A 19,042-nucleotide genomic window follows, 5' to 3' on the forward strand; every position below is an offset into this window, starting at 1 on the left:
ATTTAAATGGCCTTCCCTCCCCCCTTGTGAAACTACCTTCTTCTTGTGGGGATACACACACACACACACACACACACACACACACACACACACACACACACACACATGTATATATTCAAATGTTTTAGTTACCAAACTAAATTACAGTTCTGGAGATGTTGCTCCATGACAGATGTTGTCCACTGCACTAGGTCTTGGAAGGAGTCATCTCTGTGATAAGAAACATGTAGTGGAGCCTACAGCAAGGGCCTAAAGAGAATGAGAGAGACCTTAACATTAAACTACTAAAGAGTCATAAGCCACTTATATAATCTCTTCAACTAAACTGCACCTTCAATAGCTCTATCACCTATCCATAGAATCCAAGGACAAGGTCCAATCCTTTAACTACTAGGGAAAGGGTCATTGCAGATACAATCTAAAAGTACAATTAATGAGACTCTTCATCCTCACTTACTGTCAAATGTGATTTAAAATAACAATGTTATTTATCTGTATTTTAAATATATATATTTCTGATTTCCTTATAACCCCACTCCAGACATGATAACTTAGCTTTAATATTTTCTTATCTAGAAATATCCATGGTCATGCACCAGTTTATTGGAAATGCAACATTCCATAGCTTTAATCCAACATAAATCATGAGCCATAATGTTTAATCAGGTTTCAACAAATTATATCATGTCCTTGGATTTAGGGCATTGCTTTTACATAGTTGGATCCTTTCCATGTCATTCTGATTTCTTAGGGGTCTACTGACTGACAAGTTTCTCCTGGTCTTGACTAACTCTTCTCTCCATGCAAGTTATGTCTGCACAGGTGCTAAACCATACCTGGACTCATAATAACTCCCATTACATACAAAATCCTCAATGTCTCTTCAGATTAGCTGTACACCCAACCAAATATTATGCTTCTACGTCTGCCATCACTTCCATGTCCACTGTGGAGACAGTCTGATCAGTCACTAACTTTATGTTCATAGGAAATATTACAGTGAGAACTCATTTATGGACAAGAAGTTTGTACTGCACAGAAATATTTTTTGAGAAAAAGGGAATATTACACTATAAATCTGTCACATAAAAGTGATTTCCGATTTCTGTCTTCACTTGGATGCATCTGAACAAGAAATATTACCTTTCTTCTATGTACAGTGTTCTCTAACTGTCCTGTTTGTATGTTTAATGACTATATTTAATGACAAAGCTAGGAAAGAGATGACAAATGAGAATGCAAGGAGCTAAAGATACTGATAGATATAGAAGGCAAAAAAATCACATCTCTCTCTCTCTCTCTCTCTCTCTCTCTCTCTCTCTCTCTCTCTCACACACACACACACACACACACACACACACACACACACACACACACACAAACACAGCTAAGCTTCATGATCTTCTCTTACTACTAAAAGGAATTATTTGCTTCAATGTATTACAACTTCTTTAATTATAATGACCAATTGTCCCTGACTTTCATAGTAGAATGAGACTGTCACCCACCTACTTACAGGAAGCATTAGATTAGAAGACAGACTTATTTGTGGATCTACCACGCCAACATATTTAGGTATAGAGAAAATGTTTTTCAAAAACACAAAAAAAGAGAAGAATAACTGAAAGTTCACAACAATTCTCAAATCCTAGGTAAGGGATATAGTACTGACAAATAAAACTAAAATAGTTATAGGTGACAGGAAAGCCAGGACTTTCTTTGCATTCTCATTTTATTTTTCACATTTTAAAATTGTTTATACCAGCAAACAAAGTATAGATGCTGCCCCATTTATATTTATTTTTATTCATACACTGTTCTTCTTGTCCATATGTTGGGAAACTTTAGTGTCTTTTCAGGTAGCCCAGTTAGTTTGGGACAGTTTGTTTATAATGCATATATACAATAAACTATCTATATCAAGAAGAACCATGACACGATCAGGAATTACATAAATGTTACATTCTTAGTGTTTTGGCTCTTTCTATTTCATAGCCTTGAGGAAGACATCTTTCCTATCTTGGTGTGTCTAAAATTTTGAATGTAAATCAATCTGCATCACATCTTATCATTACCAACGTAAAACATCTATATAGACCTAAAAATATCTTAACCCCTAAAAAACTAAGCTTTGTTGTAATACTAAATTACTTGGTATTCAACCTTATCAGAGACTTCAGGAGGAATAAACTTGATTACCTGAATATTCCAGGAGTGCTGTTAAGTAGCTTTCCAAATGAAAAGATAACAGAGAGTTTTCTATCCGAATAGTCACCCAACACGCTCTAAAATTTTGGAGAATCATCTTTAGCCTTCTGGCCCCATATATCTGACAGAAATATTTGTGAGGCAGAAACTATTGAGGACTTCCTTACTCTGTCTTGGCAGAGTTTGGCCATCAAATCGACTCTGCCTGCATCCAAGCTTGCCATTTTATAGGCATAATTCTGTCTGTGGTAGAAATGAGGACATTTTGTGCAGTGGCTTATTTGCTACATTTGTAGTCATCTCCATAAGGAGATGCTCATCATCCTCTTTGTCTCATTGTCAGTGAATATTTAAAATAATAAAAACACTTTAAATGCCATATTCTGTATGTCTCTGAGGTTTTTGAAGACCTTATCAAACATTTTAGCTTATCTTTCTATAGAATTATATCTATCTGTTACACCTAAGATGTATATCCTTGTGATAAAAGTAGACTAGTAATTGACATGACAATGATTTGATCATCTAACAATTAACTTGTCTAACTTATTTATTCTAAATAGCCTGCAATAGCACTTTCAAAGTATTGGAAGTAAACCTTGTATTATAATTGAGTTATGTGGGCACAATACCTCATATTAGAGTAGAAATAGTATGTGTGAAGAATAATGTTAAATTTGAATTCTATGTCACTTTATCTAAAATGAAACTTATTTTGCATCTATATACACAATTCTATATCAGTGAATTAAAAATAACCTTGTGAGTGACAATTGAGGCATTAATTTGAGGAGCAGATTTACTAATATACTTTTTTTCTATGTTCCCTATATATTTTTAAATTCCCCCTTCTTTCTTTTCAACCCCTATCTCCAAACTTAAGAATGTAAAATAAAGAAGAGAGAAATATCTGAGTCTTACCTTGTTTTCTTTCTAAGTAAAACAATAATAACTTGTAAGCAACTCCCATTGATAACAACCCTCTATAAGCCAGGAAAGTGACCAAAAACCTACATGACCACCCTTAAAGGCATCATTCTCTTCCAGCTGATTTGGGAAGAACTTTATAGAGGCCCAAATGAAATTGGGGAAATAGTTAAACAAGCTAGGAATAGCATTTGTGGTACAGTTTCTAAATGTTGAGAAACTGCAGACTTACTTAGAATCCTGTGAGGGACAGTCTGAGATGCTGGACCAATTGGGATTGGAAGCTTTCTTTGAAAGTGTCCTGGGAGCCACCTTGTTCTGAGAAGGAACAGCAATTGAAACACTTGATGCTGGCACATGAAGGATATAGGATGTCAGTGTCCAACATAGTGAGAGGAATGAATCCTTTCAGATCTGATCCAATGTCAGTGTCTGGTTCTTTTGTGCTGAAAACATATAATTTCTCACAAGCATTTTACAGTCCTAAAATTACAAGTGTATAAAGTGTGCCTGATGCACAGAACAATTAAGGCTGGTTTTCAACTCTTTGTATGAGCACAAAAAAAGACATCTGTAAATCTTCATTCATGCCATATGAAGAATGGCATCTAATAGTAATTCATAGGGGTTCTGTAGCCAACGAGAAGCATTGTCTATGCCTAAACATTCACGTCTCAGCCAGTCTCAGAGCTGTTCCCATGTAGTAGGATTATCAATATAGGTTACTTGCTTGTTCTGTGGTTTAAATTCTTCACATCCAGATTGTATCCCCCCTCCTTCATCCCCTCCCAATCCCCCTCCCTCCCTTATCCCCTCTCCCTTCCTCTCTTAGTCCTCAGAGAGGGAAGCCCTCCTCCCCTGACATCTGACCTCAGCCTACCACATCTCATCTGTACAGCCTCTTCCTCTGTAGTCTGTCAAGGCCATCCTGCCAGGGGAAAGTGATCTAAGTTCAGTGACCAGAGTACATGTCCAAAGTAGTCCCTACTCTCCACATGTGGGATCCACAAGGACACTGTGCTGCTATGTCTGAGCAGAGAGTCTAGGTCCACATCATACGTGGTTTGGTTGATGTTTCTGACTCTGTTTTGTAGTGTAGTTATCCTGTATTATATGGCTAATAATCTGCTTATGAGTGAGTATATACCATGCATGTCTTTCTGGGTCTGGGTTACTTTTCTAGTTCCATCCATTTGCCTACAAATTTAAAGATTTCTTGTTTTTAATGGTTGAATAGTATTACATTGTGTAAATGAACCACACATTCCTTATCCATTCTTCAGGATAGCAGCTAATGCGAAATGTGGCCTGAGCAGGGCTCTGCTCAGGCTATGTGCTTTGTGTCCTAGCTGTATCAGAGTAGTATGCTTCAGGTGGGAAGGCAGAGATCGAGCCTTTCTCTCTTTTTAACTGGACCAACACAAAAGTTGTAAAACGAACTTTTGTTGGTGTCTTTTCAAATTTGAGAGTCTAACTGTCTGAAGGTCACTCCATATGCCTGAATCTCTTTACTTCACCAAATTAAAAAATTTCCAGCCACCACATTTTCAAAAATTCTTTGGTTCTCTTTTATGATTAATTCATTGAGAACTGTACAGTAAATATGATAGATCTTGCTTCCTTGCATACCCCTGAGTTTTGTTCCTTCCATTTTTTCTTTTCTGATGTTGTTGTTTGTTTTGTTTTGTTTTATTTTTTGAGACAGAGTTTCTCTGTGTAGCCTTTGCTGCCCTGGACTCACTTTGTAGACCAGGCTGGCCTCGAACTCACAGCGATCCTCCTGCCTCTGCCTCCCGAGTGCTGGGATTAAAGGTGTGCGTGACCACGCCCGGCTCTGATGTTGTTGTTATACATACAAATTTCTCTCTTTGTCACCTTTTTTATTCTAATTCTATTCCATCTAAATACAAAACATGCTTTATTGTTACTCTTTATTTTAGGTTTCTTAATTCAATTGTTTCCTTTAATTACTTTTTATGTTTTTCTCTCTCTAAAATTTTCTATACTATTTCTTATTCTTTTAAAAAGAACACTCAAAATAAATTATTTAAGTACATTATTATTTTATGGCTGATATGAATTTCTTTGTTTAAATATATTTTATTAATTTATCCTTATTACATACATCTCAATGGTTATCCCATCCCTTGTATCCTCCCATTCCTCCCTCCCTCCCATTTTCTCCTTACTCCCCTCCCCTATGACTGTGACTGAGGGGGACTTCCTCCCCCTGTATATGCTCATAGGGTATCAAGTCTCTTCTTGGTAGCCTGCTATCCTTCCTCTGAGTGCCACCAGGTCTTCCCATCCAGAGGACTTGGTCAAATATGGGGCACCAGATTTCATGTGAAAGTCAGACCCCACTGTCCACTCAACTATGGAGGATGTCCTGTCTCTTATTCTTTTAAAAAGAACACTCATAATGAATTATTTAAATACATTATTATTTTATTGCTGATCTGAATTTCTTATTAGATGACTCCATCTAATTTGGATTGGTTTTGGATTCCTGAGACAGAGACCAAATCTGTAGCATAGGCTGTTCTCAAACTTATGATCACCTTACCTGAGCATCCAGAGTGCAGGGCCACAGGCACATGCCAGCATGCTTCACTCCAGCATTGTATTCATCCTCATCTTGATATGAGTTGAGATATTCTTGATTCACAAACTACTATGCCATAGTTCATAAGATACAGTATAGTTTTTATTGAATTCTGTACACCTACTATACTATAAATATTCAGCATAGTGTGGGGTTTCTCAGATCTTTATGGGCTGTTAGTCCAAGAAAATTTTTAGTTTTAGAACTTATGAAGTGTTATTTTGGTATTCTGAGTTTATTCCCTACTCTTTCTATAACTCTCCTACCAATGTCATGTCTCCAAGTGCCTCTCAGACTGTGGAGGCTGTTACCAATTCCCACTGGGTACTCAATGATTTGTTGAAAGGGTACTAAAGATCTTGAAGTAAGAGAAGCCACTGTGCTTGGACACACATTTTGTTGGGTCTTTTTTTTCATCCTCTATAAAGCACTATCAAGAAACTTTTAGTAGGGATGTCTAGGTGGCCCCATTAGCAAAGTGTTTAACATGCAGACATGAGAACTGGAGTTCCAAATCCAGTACTACCAGAAAAAAATGGGCATTGTAATGAATATGGTATCTTTTCTCAAGGAAGTCAAAAGTGGTCAGCATCTTGAAACCTCAAGAATGTCACTTAAGGTCATCTCTTGGACTCCAGAGACATGGCCACACCTGTACAGTAGATACACACACACACACACATACACAGAGAGAGAGAGAGAGAGAGAGAGAGAGAGAGAGAGAGAGAGAGAGAGAGAGAGAGAGAGAGAGAGAGAGAGAGAGAGAGAGAGAGAGAGAGAGAGAGAGAGAGAGAGAGAGAGAGAGAGTGCTGGGGGCTGAGAACGAGTATGGATGAAGAGCATCTCCTTTGTCCAGAGTTATAACAGGCTTCCCAATGTCCTCTTCACTGGTGGTGTAACATACTGCTCTTGCTTTCAGGAAGGTTCTTGGTCCATCCAGAGGCCTGAGATTTAGATTAGGAGGCTTGGACACACTCAAGGTAGGCAAATGCCTTCTTATGTTGAGTAGGAAAGATCTGAGCACTTCTTTTGCCTTTCTCTTTTATTTTATTTTATTAATTTATTCAGATTACATCTCAACTGTTATTCCATCACTTGTATCCTCCCATTCCTCCCTCCCTTCCACTTTCATCCTATTCCCCTCCTCTAGGTCTAAGACTGAGGGTGACATCCTACCCCACGATATGGTTATAGGCTATCAAGTCTTATCGATGTAGCCTGCTTATTCTTTTGTTGAGTGCCTTTAGGCCTCCCACCAAGGGGAGGTGGTCAAATATGGAGCACTAGAGTTCATGTCAAAGTCAGTCCCCACTCTCCACATAACTGTGGAGAATGTGCTGTCCATTGGGTAGATCAGAGTAGGAGTTCAATGTTTACTACTTGTACTGTCCTTGGTTAGTGCAATAGTTTGAGCAGACCCCCCTGGGCCCTGATACAGCCATCACGATGTTCTTCTTGTAGGTTTCTAGGACCCTCTGGGTTCTTCTATTTCCCCATGTCCTATATTTATCTTACCTAGAGTCTCAGTAGGATGTCCTCACATCTATCCCAATCTCCTGGTAAGTGAAGACTTTTGAGGGACATGCCTTTTGAGCTAGTGCCCAATTATAAGTGAGTATATACCATGTGAGTCTTTCTGCTTCTGGGTTAACTCACTCATTATGATCATTTCTAGTCTAATCCCAAGTGACACCTCATGCTGTTGAGGATGTGGAAAAAGAGAAATACTTCTTCATTGCTGGTGGGAATGCAAACTAGTACAATCACTTTGGAAATCTGTTTGGCTCATTCTTAGAAAAGTGGGAATAGGGCTTCCTCAAGACCAAGCTATCCCACTCCTTGGAATATACCCAGAAAATGTTCCACCACACAAGGACATATGCTCAACCATGTTCATAGCAGCCTTACTCATAATAGTCAGGACCTGGAAACAGGCTAAATGTCCATCAATGGAAGAGTGGATAAAGAAACTGTAGTACATTTACACTATGGAATACTATTTAGCTATTAAAAACTTGGGCACTTGTTTCAACTCAAGTTCTAGGTGCTGGAGAATAACACCTCTGATACTCTTTGTACATTGCACATTGCTCTTGTTTAATTTGTGGAAATTCTAATTGTGTTTAGCATTGATACCAGAAGACAAAAATGGCTTATACCATGTTCAAGCCAGAACTCTGAAATAGCCATTTTAATACTATTTTCTAATAAATTTGTATCTCTAGGGAGAAGCAATCACATTAGAACATAATATTGTGTGATATTTTCTATTGATTGTACTTGACAAGTCATTATAGGGGAAAGATGAGTTGAAAACATTGGCCTATTTTAAAGCATGGAAAAAATATAAGAATAGACCATAAGTCATAGGTCTTCCTGGGTTTCTATAGGTGCTTGGTTTTCACACCCAATGAAAAATTGAAGTGAAAAAAAAAGCCTTTGGAAAGAACTAAATCAGCACCGGGCTCTCAGATCTACTGAAGCTGTTCAAATAAAAGACTATAGAAGTTGTAACATTTTCTATTTGCGATAAACAAGTTTCTTTTTCTTTCCTTTTGCTATATCTCTAAGAATAATGCATTATTTACTCTGGCAAAATAAAAATATTCCATTGTTGGCTTTGTGTCTAAATGAAAAATAATGTTATAGAAATGAGAAACCGAAATGTTTTAACCACTGGTCTGAATTGAAAAAATTTATCAATCCTTGGAAGAGTTCAAGCTCTATGGAGAGATTCCGGAAACTGTTTCACAGTGACCTGTGTCTTCAACTTAGAATACGCTTCTCTTGCCTATGATGACATCCTTAACATCTTCATCAAATAGTTGATCCTGCTAGCTTTCTCATCTTTTCTCTATGTATAGATCCAATATTTTGTATGACTAATAGGAATGAACTTGTGGCACATATACCTCATTTAATAGAAACCTTCCTAAAGACCCTAAGTGAATATTTTCATTAACCAAGTTATAAATAAGAATTCACAATGGCGTTCATGGAGCTCCCTTTTTTATGACAACCAAATTTCAAAATCCTCTTCGTTCCCCTATCCTCCTTGACCACTTCACTCTTTTTTTTTTTAAATATATTTTATTAATTTATTCAGATTACATCTCCATTGTTATCCGATTCTTGTATCCTCCCATTCTTCCCTCCCTCCCATTTTCCCCTTATTCCTCTCCCCTATGACTGTTCCTGAGGGGGATTACCTCCCCCTGTATATGCTCATAGGGGATCAAGTCTCTTCTTGATAGCCTGCTACCCTTCCTCTGAGTGCCACCAGGTCTCCCCATGCAGGGGATGGACGACTTCACTCTTAAGTCAGTTAAAATCTTTTGTTTTAGACAAACTTCTATAGTTAAATTCTTTCTCATACAGACTAACTAAATTAGTGAGCTTGAGGAATTATGGCATTTCTTGAGTGATATTTCTTGAATTTGACCAAATTTCCTTGACCAAAATAGTCTTAAAATGTCTCTATCATATGCCTACTTACAGAACTTTACATATTTAGTAAATAAAAGAGAGGTAATCCTTGTGGTGGTGGTACATTCTTTTAAACCAGCATTTTGGAGGCAGAGGTGGTGGATCTCTGAGTTTGAATCTAGCCTGGCATACAGAACAACTTCTCAGACAGCCAAGACTACACAGAGAAATCCTGTAACAAACAAACAAACAAGCAGAAGTAAATTAAATCCCTTTACTAATTTACTTAATAAAACGAATTATCCATGATGGATTAGTTACTTGATGGGAAAATTTACTCAGAGAAACTCCATTTATTTCAAGGCAGGCAGTAGTTTTAAAACTACATTTCTGCTTCCATTTATTAGCAAAATTACTATTTATATCCTTGCTTAACAAAAGCTATAAATCTTATCCACAGGCCCTCCAACTTTCTCAGTGGGAAGGAAATTTTCCATTGTGTAGAACATCGAAGGGGCATCAACCATACCAGCTGCCCACACGCCAACCTTTGAAGAGGTTTGGAAAAGTACCTCACTATTAGCATCAGCCAGATTAAACAGCAGCTTTTCAGTGAAGTCATTTTGTTTTATGTTCTTACTTGGCATGGCACAGAAGGCATGCTGTGTGGCCATGTCCTTTGTGAGATGCTAAGCCACATGAAAGACTCGCATGTTGAAGAAAGTAACAAAATTGCTCTGGTTTTGCATGTTGGCTATCTTCCTTGTGAATGCTTCACTTGAGCAAGGAGGTCCTGAATTTGACTCCAGAGCTTGGGTGCTCAGAAATTATGGCCTCCTCACCTTTGTAATCATGATTTCTTTAGCATAGATAAAGGGATAGGAACAACTAAATCCCAAACTTTACATCCTCGAGGTGGAAGAGCTTGATTTATGCATTATGTGACAGGTTGGAAAAGGTGTAAGCCCTTTGAGGAATGGCTCACAGACCACAGTTAATATCAGCTTCACTGTATTTACAGGTGGCTTTCAATCTCTCTGAGCATACAATCTACATAGTCATTGCAAGCAGGAAATTCAGAAACAACTATAGGGGAAGGATTTTATAAAAATTAATTGGTTCTGGACATAAAATGCTATAAGTAAGTCATTTGTGTACACTTAACTACAAGGAAGCTAGGGAATGCAAACCACATGTGCACGTTAGTGCTGTGGACACTTACAACATTGGTCCAACTGCAAAACTGCTCCTAATATATAGAGAAATTTATTTCATATACAATATACCCATAATGGTGTAATGTAATATATGTGGTATATATAGTTACTTATCTGTTACTTGAACTGTGCTCAGAATTAAATTCCATATTTTGTGCATGCATGTAACTTTGTAGAATTGTGTGAGCCATGGGTGTATATAATATGCACAAGCATTTGAGTTCACATGCAGAGGCCAGAGGAGGAAACAAGTAGCCTTTTCCATTCTTCCCTTAGCTCCTTTGAAATATTCACTCCTACTGACCTGCAGCTAAATAGGCGACAAACAAGTTTCCTGTCGCCGAACCTCACAAGTACTGAAATTACAAGCATGTGTAGCTTTTCCTTCCTCCCCGTGTTTGCATATCAAGCACTTTATACATTGAGCCATCTCTGTAGTTCCTATGTTGTAAATTTTGTATGCTCAAAACAAAACAAACAAACAAACAACGACAAAACACCTCACAGTGAGGAGATGGCATAGTAGTGAATTCCACAAATTAATATATTTGAGACTTTATTTAAACACTGCTCCATTTGAGATATAATGCAACATTATTCTGCTACTCAGATCATATTGAAAATAAATACATATCAATCTGAAAGAATAGTAAACTATACTGCAGCTTGATTTTACTGTTAATGGTCTTGATTATGAAATTAGTTTGGGTTTAATATTAGTGATACTAAACATGTATTTATGGCTACTATTCCATTATATGAAGTACATAGTATGTCCTATAGTGCAGCGTTATTCAAAGAGTGTATATATACCACGTGCCAGAACTACCCTAGCTTTGGATACCATGATATGATGTACTAAAGGGAGCTAGCTAGTTATTTAAATATTTCCTCGCATCCGTCATAGAGATGGCTATCACCACATTCTAAACACCACTTAGCTTCCTTGCATAGAGCCTGGACAACACTCAGAATGCACTAGCTTTCAAATCATTACAGAGTTGGTGATTTTAGAAAGTAAGTTGGCGTTCCCACTCCTTCAGTCTTTCTGTATACTGTATGGAGATCTTCAAGGCCTTTTCACAATTGAGTCATATACCCCTATGACTCCAAATAGAAAAGCCACTCTGTAACTAGATATACAGCATCATAGACCTATAAAAAGAAATACACTTCGCTCATAAACAACACTGACATTGTTTGGTTGATTTGACTTAGCAAAATTCAATTGAAACTAGTTCTATGCTTCATAAAACTATGCTTCAAAATAACAAATTAATGTTTTGCTACTGTACTTAATATTACTATTAGTAATGTTGCCCCAAACACACATTCTTAGGGATCTCAGCAGAACAGGGATGCATTTGAAATCTTAGCTACTAGCTGTTCAAGTTGTTTATTATTCTCACACCATTTGCTGTACGGGCTTTGGAGTCATGTCCTTAGCCACAGTAGAATTATCTGGTAGGCAATGCTGGCCTCCTATCCCTCAGAATTTTTACGTGATGCAAAATGACTTTAGTGTTATCTTTTATCTAATTTTCCATCAAATAGATTAATCATGCCTGATGTTACACACTGTGACGAGGATATACCCATGAGCAAAGAAAGAGAACGGTTATGTTTTGTTTTGTCTTGTTTTTCTTCTCACATACCATCATAGATTGAATTGGTAAAAGTGAATATTAATTAAATCTCAAAATCCCAATTATTTAGATACCAGAGCCAAAATGACATTCTGATCTCTCCTATGCCTTTGCCATTCTCTGATCATCAATATTGCTTGAGATTTGGAAGTTCAAACTTTTCTGAAGCTACTTTAAAAATAATGATAAAATGATGGAGTTCAGGCATATTAAATAATACTAATTTTAAGAAAGCCCATCACAACTAATGACTTTGTACAAATTAATAAGTAATAAAATTAGGGTATTGAATTTCAAATGCACTAGGCAAATAAGTTTCATCATGGGTTGCTGAGATTTTTTTCATCTTTCATTGTAATTGGGATTTTCAAACGGGGAGGAATCCTAAATTATAACAGAGTGTGGAGTAATTTGGCATGCATCTGAGATTTTTTCAGCCTCATAAAACAAACTCTGCAGGAGTGTTTCTCCAAGCCTGGGTAACTAGAAGCAGAGCTAGGATTCTAAGTTGAGTATTTTGTTAAGTTGGTCATCACTGGTTTCCTCCTGCTGGAATTCTGTCTCAGGAAAGCCTCTGCAACCAGTTCAAAGAACTGCTATTCCCAGTTCTCTCTTTATTCTGTGCCTTCATAGCAAAGATGGTTCATTTTACTCCATAGGAGAAAGGTAAGAGTGCATCTACTTCACAGTGAAACTATGAAAAAGTTTTTTTTTTTTTTGGTTTTTTTGTTTGTTTGTTTTTTTAGGAAATATGAATAAGCAGCACATAACTGTCAATCAAACAGCTGTTTCTGGCCAACCACAACAGATTCTAAAGGGGTTCCCTTCAGTATTCTCAAATTATTTTTTTTCCTAAAAACATCTGATTTTTCCTATTGATGTTATTGTGGGACTCTTACCAGTGGGAGCAAGAGTGTGTCTGATTCTTTTACATGCTCTTGGCACTCTTCTTCTTTGAGGTGTCTTGTCAAGTCTCAATATAAGAGATTTTTGTCTTTGTCTTACTGTATTTTGTTCTGTCCCGTTTGCTTGTTCTCTCTTGGAGGCCTGGTCCTTTGTGAAGAGAAGTAGAGAGGGAGTGGATCTGGGGAAGGGAAGAGGGTGGCAGGTGAGTGAGAGGAGTGGAGGGAGCGGAAACTGTGCTCAAGATGTATTGTATGAGAGAACTGTGTATTTTTAAAATTTTGAAAATCAGAGTTAAAATTCAAAGAGGTATAAAATGTGTGATGCATGCTTAGAGTTGATAACTGGATATTACCTAGCCCCTACTTTGGAAATTATTTCAGTAGTCATTGAAGATTATAAGGACTTTAAAAACATGTCAAGGATTATTCTCTTTTATCTAATAAGTACTCTTGAAGATAAGAAACATGCTAAGAATGAAAATGCTACATTGTAAAAAATTACTTCCAGTGTTTGTGTTGTTGGTTTATTTTTGAATATGTTTTCCAAGATGCAGTGAGTCTTGCTGTCGTTTGTACTCTCATAAATTCCAGGCAGCTTCCTGTTCTAGCCCAGAGACCCTGTTTGCCTGCAGCTCCCCCACCAGTGTTGCTGTGGTCCGCAGGCTGGTTTCTTCATTTATCTCAAGAGTTCAGAAAGTCCACCTCCTGTGAAGTACAGCTCTTTGGGACTGTTCTACTTCAAAATGCAGAAACACAATGCATTTCTTTTTTTTTTTCACAAAAATCAAGACAGTAGAGCTTGAATTATTTACTCCACCTATTTACCTTTCTTCTCATCTTTCAGGAGACTTGCAGTGTCTTCTCATCCACAAAGACAACTTATTTGAATATAATTCATCTTTATCTAACCTGGTGAAGTCATTGGGCATGCACACTAGTGAGCAGAAACTATTCTTTCCTAAATTATAATATTATTAAGAAAGAACATAAGATAATATAAAACTGACATATGTTTGACTTCTAAATGCCATATACAATTTAACCCTATGAGTATTATTTAATATATTTTAAAAACATATATTTATGATTATAACTAGAAGGTTATAATATAACCAATGACATTTATATATCCATAGGACATGATAAACACATCTTTCCCAAGAACCTCCAGGTGACTGTAAATTAAAATCCATTTTGTGCTATATAGTAAGAATGTTATCACAGGTGACCTAAATTGTATTGTAAGAGCCAGTTCTTAGATACAGCTGCTGAGATCACTTTTCATACTTTTATTTTCTCTAAAACAAAATATACCAAGTTCCTCTTGATAATTGTTTAATTCACAGAAAGCTGTAAATCTACATTCTAAGGACTCCCACAGGATCGGCATTAGATAGTGAGTTAATTAACTAGTTACATCGTACTTTCACTGACTAATTGCTTCAAATCAATAAGGCAGTCAGAAAAAAAAACAGTACTTGTTTTGGATGAAAGAGACAAGGTGTAGTAACACACAAATAAACACACACACGTGTGTGTTTGTGTGTGTGATGTGTGTGTATTTACATATATTACTCACTGTTTCACAAGAAAAGATTGCATTTTAATTCAAATGATTTTGAGGTTACATTTTGACTTAAATATCATTATTTTATTTATTTATCAGTAATATTTATCTAAGCATACTTCAAAAGATATAGTTTTGTCTTTCGATATATTTAACTTTTAATTAGCCAGAAGAACAAGGGAAGAGGTTTTTTTTTTTTTTCCACTGTGGATCTGAAGTTATCTGCCTAGCTAAAGAGCCCGTGACGCAGCAGAGCATGAGCTAGTTGCTGGTTGGGTGTCTGTCCCTCTCCACGCCTGTGATTCTATCATCCCTACAACACCAAACACATCCCTAAAAATTGGTGGAAATTGGAACTGCTGATACATTATAATGCAATGTGAGTCTAAGCCTAGACAACTGAAGATAGCACAAGTTGGAACCAGCATTACGTAACATGCATATGGCCAGCTGAGGTGAATGGAATCATCCCTTCTCTTCAGAAGAAGAGATCGGATCTAAGAGAACTGACTTTCTCAACCTATTTGGGAAAGTAAATAGAAAGTATTAGGCATGAATGGTTATCTGAATCATTTAGCAAAACCAGTGAAGAACATGACTCATAATATCTGGCATGGCAGGAGTGGATAAACATTTCATGTTTAGCTCAAAATAAGTATATCAAGTACCATATGCAGAAATTAAAACCTCTTTAGAAAGAACTCTGGACTGAGAGGAGAAAAGTCAGTGTCAGTAATGTGCTCCATACTTCTCTGTGATAGGGTCTTAATTGGGGGCCAATTGTGAATATTATCTGAGCACTATGTTTCTAGGATGAGGTTTCTTGGTATTCTGGGAGATACCTACATTGATAGGCTTTCCCATTATTAATTAAGATCAAATTCAGGGATGAACATCTTGTTCAGCCATGCTAAAGCCAGGTGCTAATACTTTGGGCGTTTCTTATATAAATGTCCTCCTGGACTAATCGTCTCCACTGTTCCATGTGTAAACTGTCGAGCAGAATATCCTGTCCCAGCCTTCTGCCATTCTGTAGGTCCGTGAAGTTTTCTCCCCTCCTGGTGGAAACTCTGGGAATCTAATCTGGCAGTGTAATGTTCAGCTCTTCCCTTTGGTGCACTGAAAGAATCAGCTGAGTGGATCATGCTCTCTGGTCCAGCCAGACCTCTGATTCACTTTCTTTTTCCCTATATTTCTTTCTGACCCTGTTTGCTCATTTCTGTAAGATGTAAGCTGTTTCTCCTTGAGTTTTGAAGTGCTAAAGGATCTTGTGTTTGGCTGTTCCACCTATTGTAAAATTTCATAGAGGAAAGGCCCTCTTTACCTAAGTTTAAACTTAGTATTTTATGCACTTAGCCACCCTAAACTATTGTTAACTTGCATGGGAAGGTTTTGAAACTGAGCCCAAACAGGTACCTTCCCATGCTTCTATGACTGAAACAAAGCTGCTCGACCTCTCTGAACTCAATTGGTAAATTAATTTTCTAGAGTTTTGCAATTAGAAAGAGGCCATTTTCTCCTCCAAACTATCCTCCGATTCATCTAAGAGGGCACACTTAGGTACCACACACATGAGGAGAATACCATAAAGTTTTCCACAATTGAAAAAGCCATATCTTCAGTCAGAATGCATTTAGTTTTTTTTTTAACACATTAAGAGGATCTTTTTAAGATTAACAGTTGGGCATATCTCACTGTAGTGCACTGAAAAGGACTGGGGTAACACTGTCACTATTGGATCCATATTTAAACTGTTAGCTTAATGTGCAGAGGGCAGTGTTGTATGGAAACTCAAGCAAAGAACCCTGAAACACCATGGGATTAAACTGTCATTTGGTGAGATGTGAGCCCATTTGCTGTCTCTGAAATCTGGAATTTAATTCTGAGTCTCTTCTACAACCCATGTGACCATGAAGAAGTCATTGAAATTCCTCATTTACTGATTTGCCTAATAAAGCATGTTCTGGTACTTGTGATTGTGATAAGGAAGCATTGTACTTCTAGGCTCTCTTCTCATTTCATGTTGTTCTCAGCACCCTTATTATTGATGATGTTTGGATCATCTTTGGGCTGATTATGACATCATAAAGAAATTGGCCCAGTATAGATACTCACTAAAACTCTATCCATTCAGCAACAGATTAGAGATAACATACCAAAAATGAACAATAGAAAATCAACTCGTATTTGGGATTTTCCACCTATTTCCAAGACGTTCTGGACTGTTTAATATTCACATTATGTATACAGGGAAATATTATAGCAGTTTCAATTTATTCATCCCAGTGTGAATAAAGATGGCCCACTTTCTTATAAAATGTATTTTCTGCATGGGTCTAAGAGATGAATAATTTTATCTGGACTCACCACGGCAGTGGTTTTCAAATCTTGCCTTAACAGAAACAATAAACAAAACAACAATGCTAAAGTTTTAAGGAGTATATTAGGAGCAGGCAAAGTGAGGTGAGAATCATTGTAGTTCGTGGAGTGTTTGCCTAAATCACAAGTGCCCATAAAACAAGGCATAATTTTCACTAGCTTAAGAGAATAAAATAATGCATACACGATAAACAGAGATATCAAAAGACATCAATGTAAACATTAGCATCCTACAATGGCTTTTTAAAAAGCATTACTGAAAAAAGATTATCTCTAAACCCAAGGATTTATGGAAAGGAAAGCAATTTGTTTTTTATATACTAAACATTCATTTTTGTGTGTCACATATAAGGAATATTAAATTAAAGGTACAGCATAGTCACAGTGAGTAGTTTAAAACAATATCCCCTTTTAACCCTGCAGATTGACTTAGCTGGGCTCAGTCTGACAGGGATGCTTTGCATTTCTTGTCTATGTTATATCCTCAGTGAGGGACGGGACAATACTCCACTTTCACTTCATTCAGGAGGAGCCTAGGGTTTCTGTTATTAAAGCTGTAAGATGAATCAGTTTCTTCTGACTGTGGGCTGGTGTCCAGCCCCTGCTATCTCCTTCCATGTATTCCTCTGTAAGTGGTTCGTAACACACTGATTTGCAGCAACTTATGCACACTGCTTGAAAACATGCATGTGGAATAACCCAGCTGCTGACTGACACTCTACCTTTGCCTTAGGTCACTGAAGAAGAAAGAAGCCACACACTTGGGTAAGAGAAGATTAAAACATGATCAATGATTATCAGGGCCCAGGAATTACAGGCCATTCCAGGGTCCTCTGCCACACAGTAAGATTATACACTGTTGAAGTCTCTTTTATTGAGAGCCTAAGTAGAAAGAACTAGAGTGTCTAACTAGAAAGAAGGAGGAAAATCAGGAGGCTTAGTAGCTGTCATGAGAGAAAAAGGAAAAAGAAAAATGAAAGACTGTGCTCAATAGCATCTATTCCAAGTCTCCTCATGATTAAAAGCCTAGAGTATATTGGTGCAAGTGTGTGTTTAGGTGTGAGCTTTCACATGTGAGTGTATATATAAGTATATTTAGTTTGGTGTACCTAATCATTACAGAAATATACAGCATACACTAACATAAATCAATCCTAATATAGAAACCATCTTCTGTGATGGCAATTATGTTCTCAGGGCAGCAATGGTAGCCTAAATTGGGCCTACACTGTACTGGACCTCTTGGCAGTTAATCATAGGGCATTAGTAGGAGCTCCCATGCCCTGGGGAACTATTGGCTACTGATGGATTCCTGGGTAGGTGAAGTCATTATCTTCATATGTGCAGGCTCTAGTGAGCCTGTTTGTACCAACGGTTAATTCAATTCAACTGTCACACAAACAGCCAAGGTTAAATGCACTGGGTTTCAAGCAAATGAACTAAAACTGTAAATACTTGGAAATGGGAAAGTGTTCCTAGACAGGAAGGAGATTGACATAGTGTGAGGAAAAGACCAGAAGACAGAATGAGAGTACCTTGGACATGCTAAATACATGTAGAAACTTATCAAATAGCAGTTAATTAATAAAATATATTTAATATAAATTAAAAGTTATTGTCTACTCAAAACTTTGACTCTATCATCTGTTTGCTTCTAATTATGAACATTTTCTACTTCTTTGCGGGTAGATCAATGCATTTATACAATCATTATTTTTAATGCTGTATTCTTTTAACTTCTTAATTTTGGGGGTTAAGTTTTGCTGTTGTGAGGTTGTGTTGTGATTCTACACCGTTCCTAAGAAGTTATCTTTTGGAGCATGCATCTATTAACACGATGATGTTTGACAAGGACCGAGCATTTGAGCGTTTGGAACTCATGTGCCTCCAAGCTGCCTTCCTCAGCATTGTTTAGTTTATAGCTTTTTCCTCAGACTTACGAGACACCTTATGCTAGTAACAAAGGCCCCATCTCTGGCGCTTACTCCTCTCTGCAGCCACTTAGTTCCCCTCTATTACACTCTCTGTCACTTCAATTTGGTTAAGACATTATACTCTCCTTGTTATTTATTATTCTTTCATGTGGATTAGAAGTGTACTGAGAAAGGAAAGTAATTTATTTTTTTTAATCTTCTTTCGAAGTTTATCATTCCTGTGCTTTT

This window comes from Acomys minous (genome assembly GCF_964271855.1).
Source record: "Acomys minous genome assembly, chromosome: 12".
Taxonomy (NCBI): domain Eukaryota; kingdom Metazoa; phylum Chordata; class Mammalia; order Rodentia; family Muridae; genus Acomys; species Acomys minous.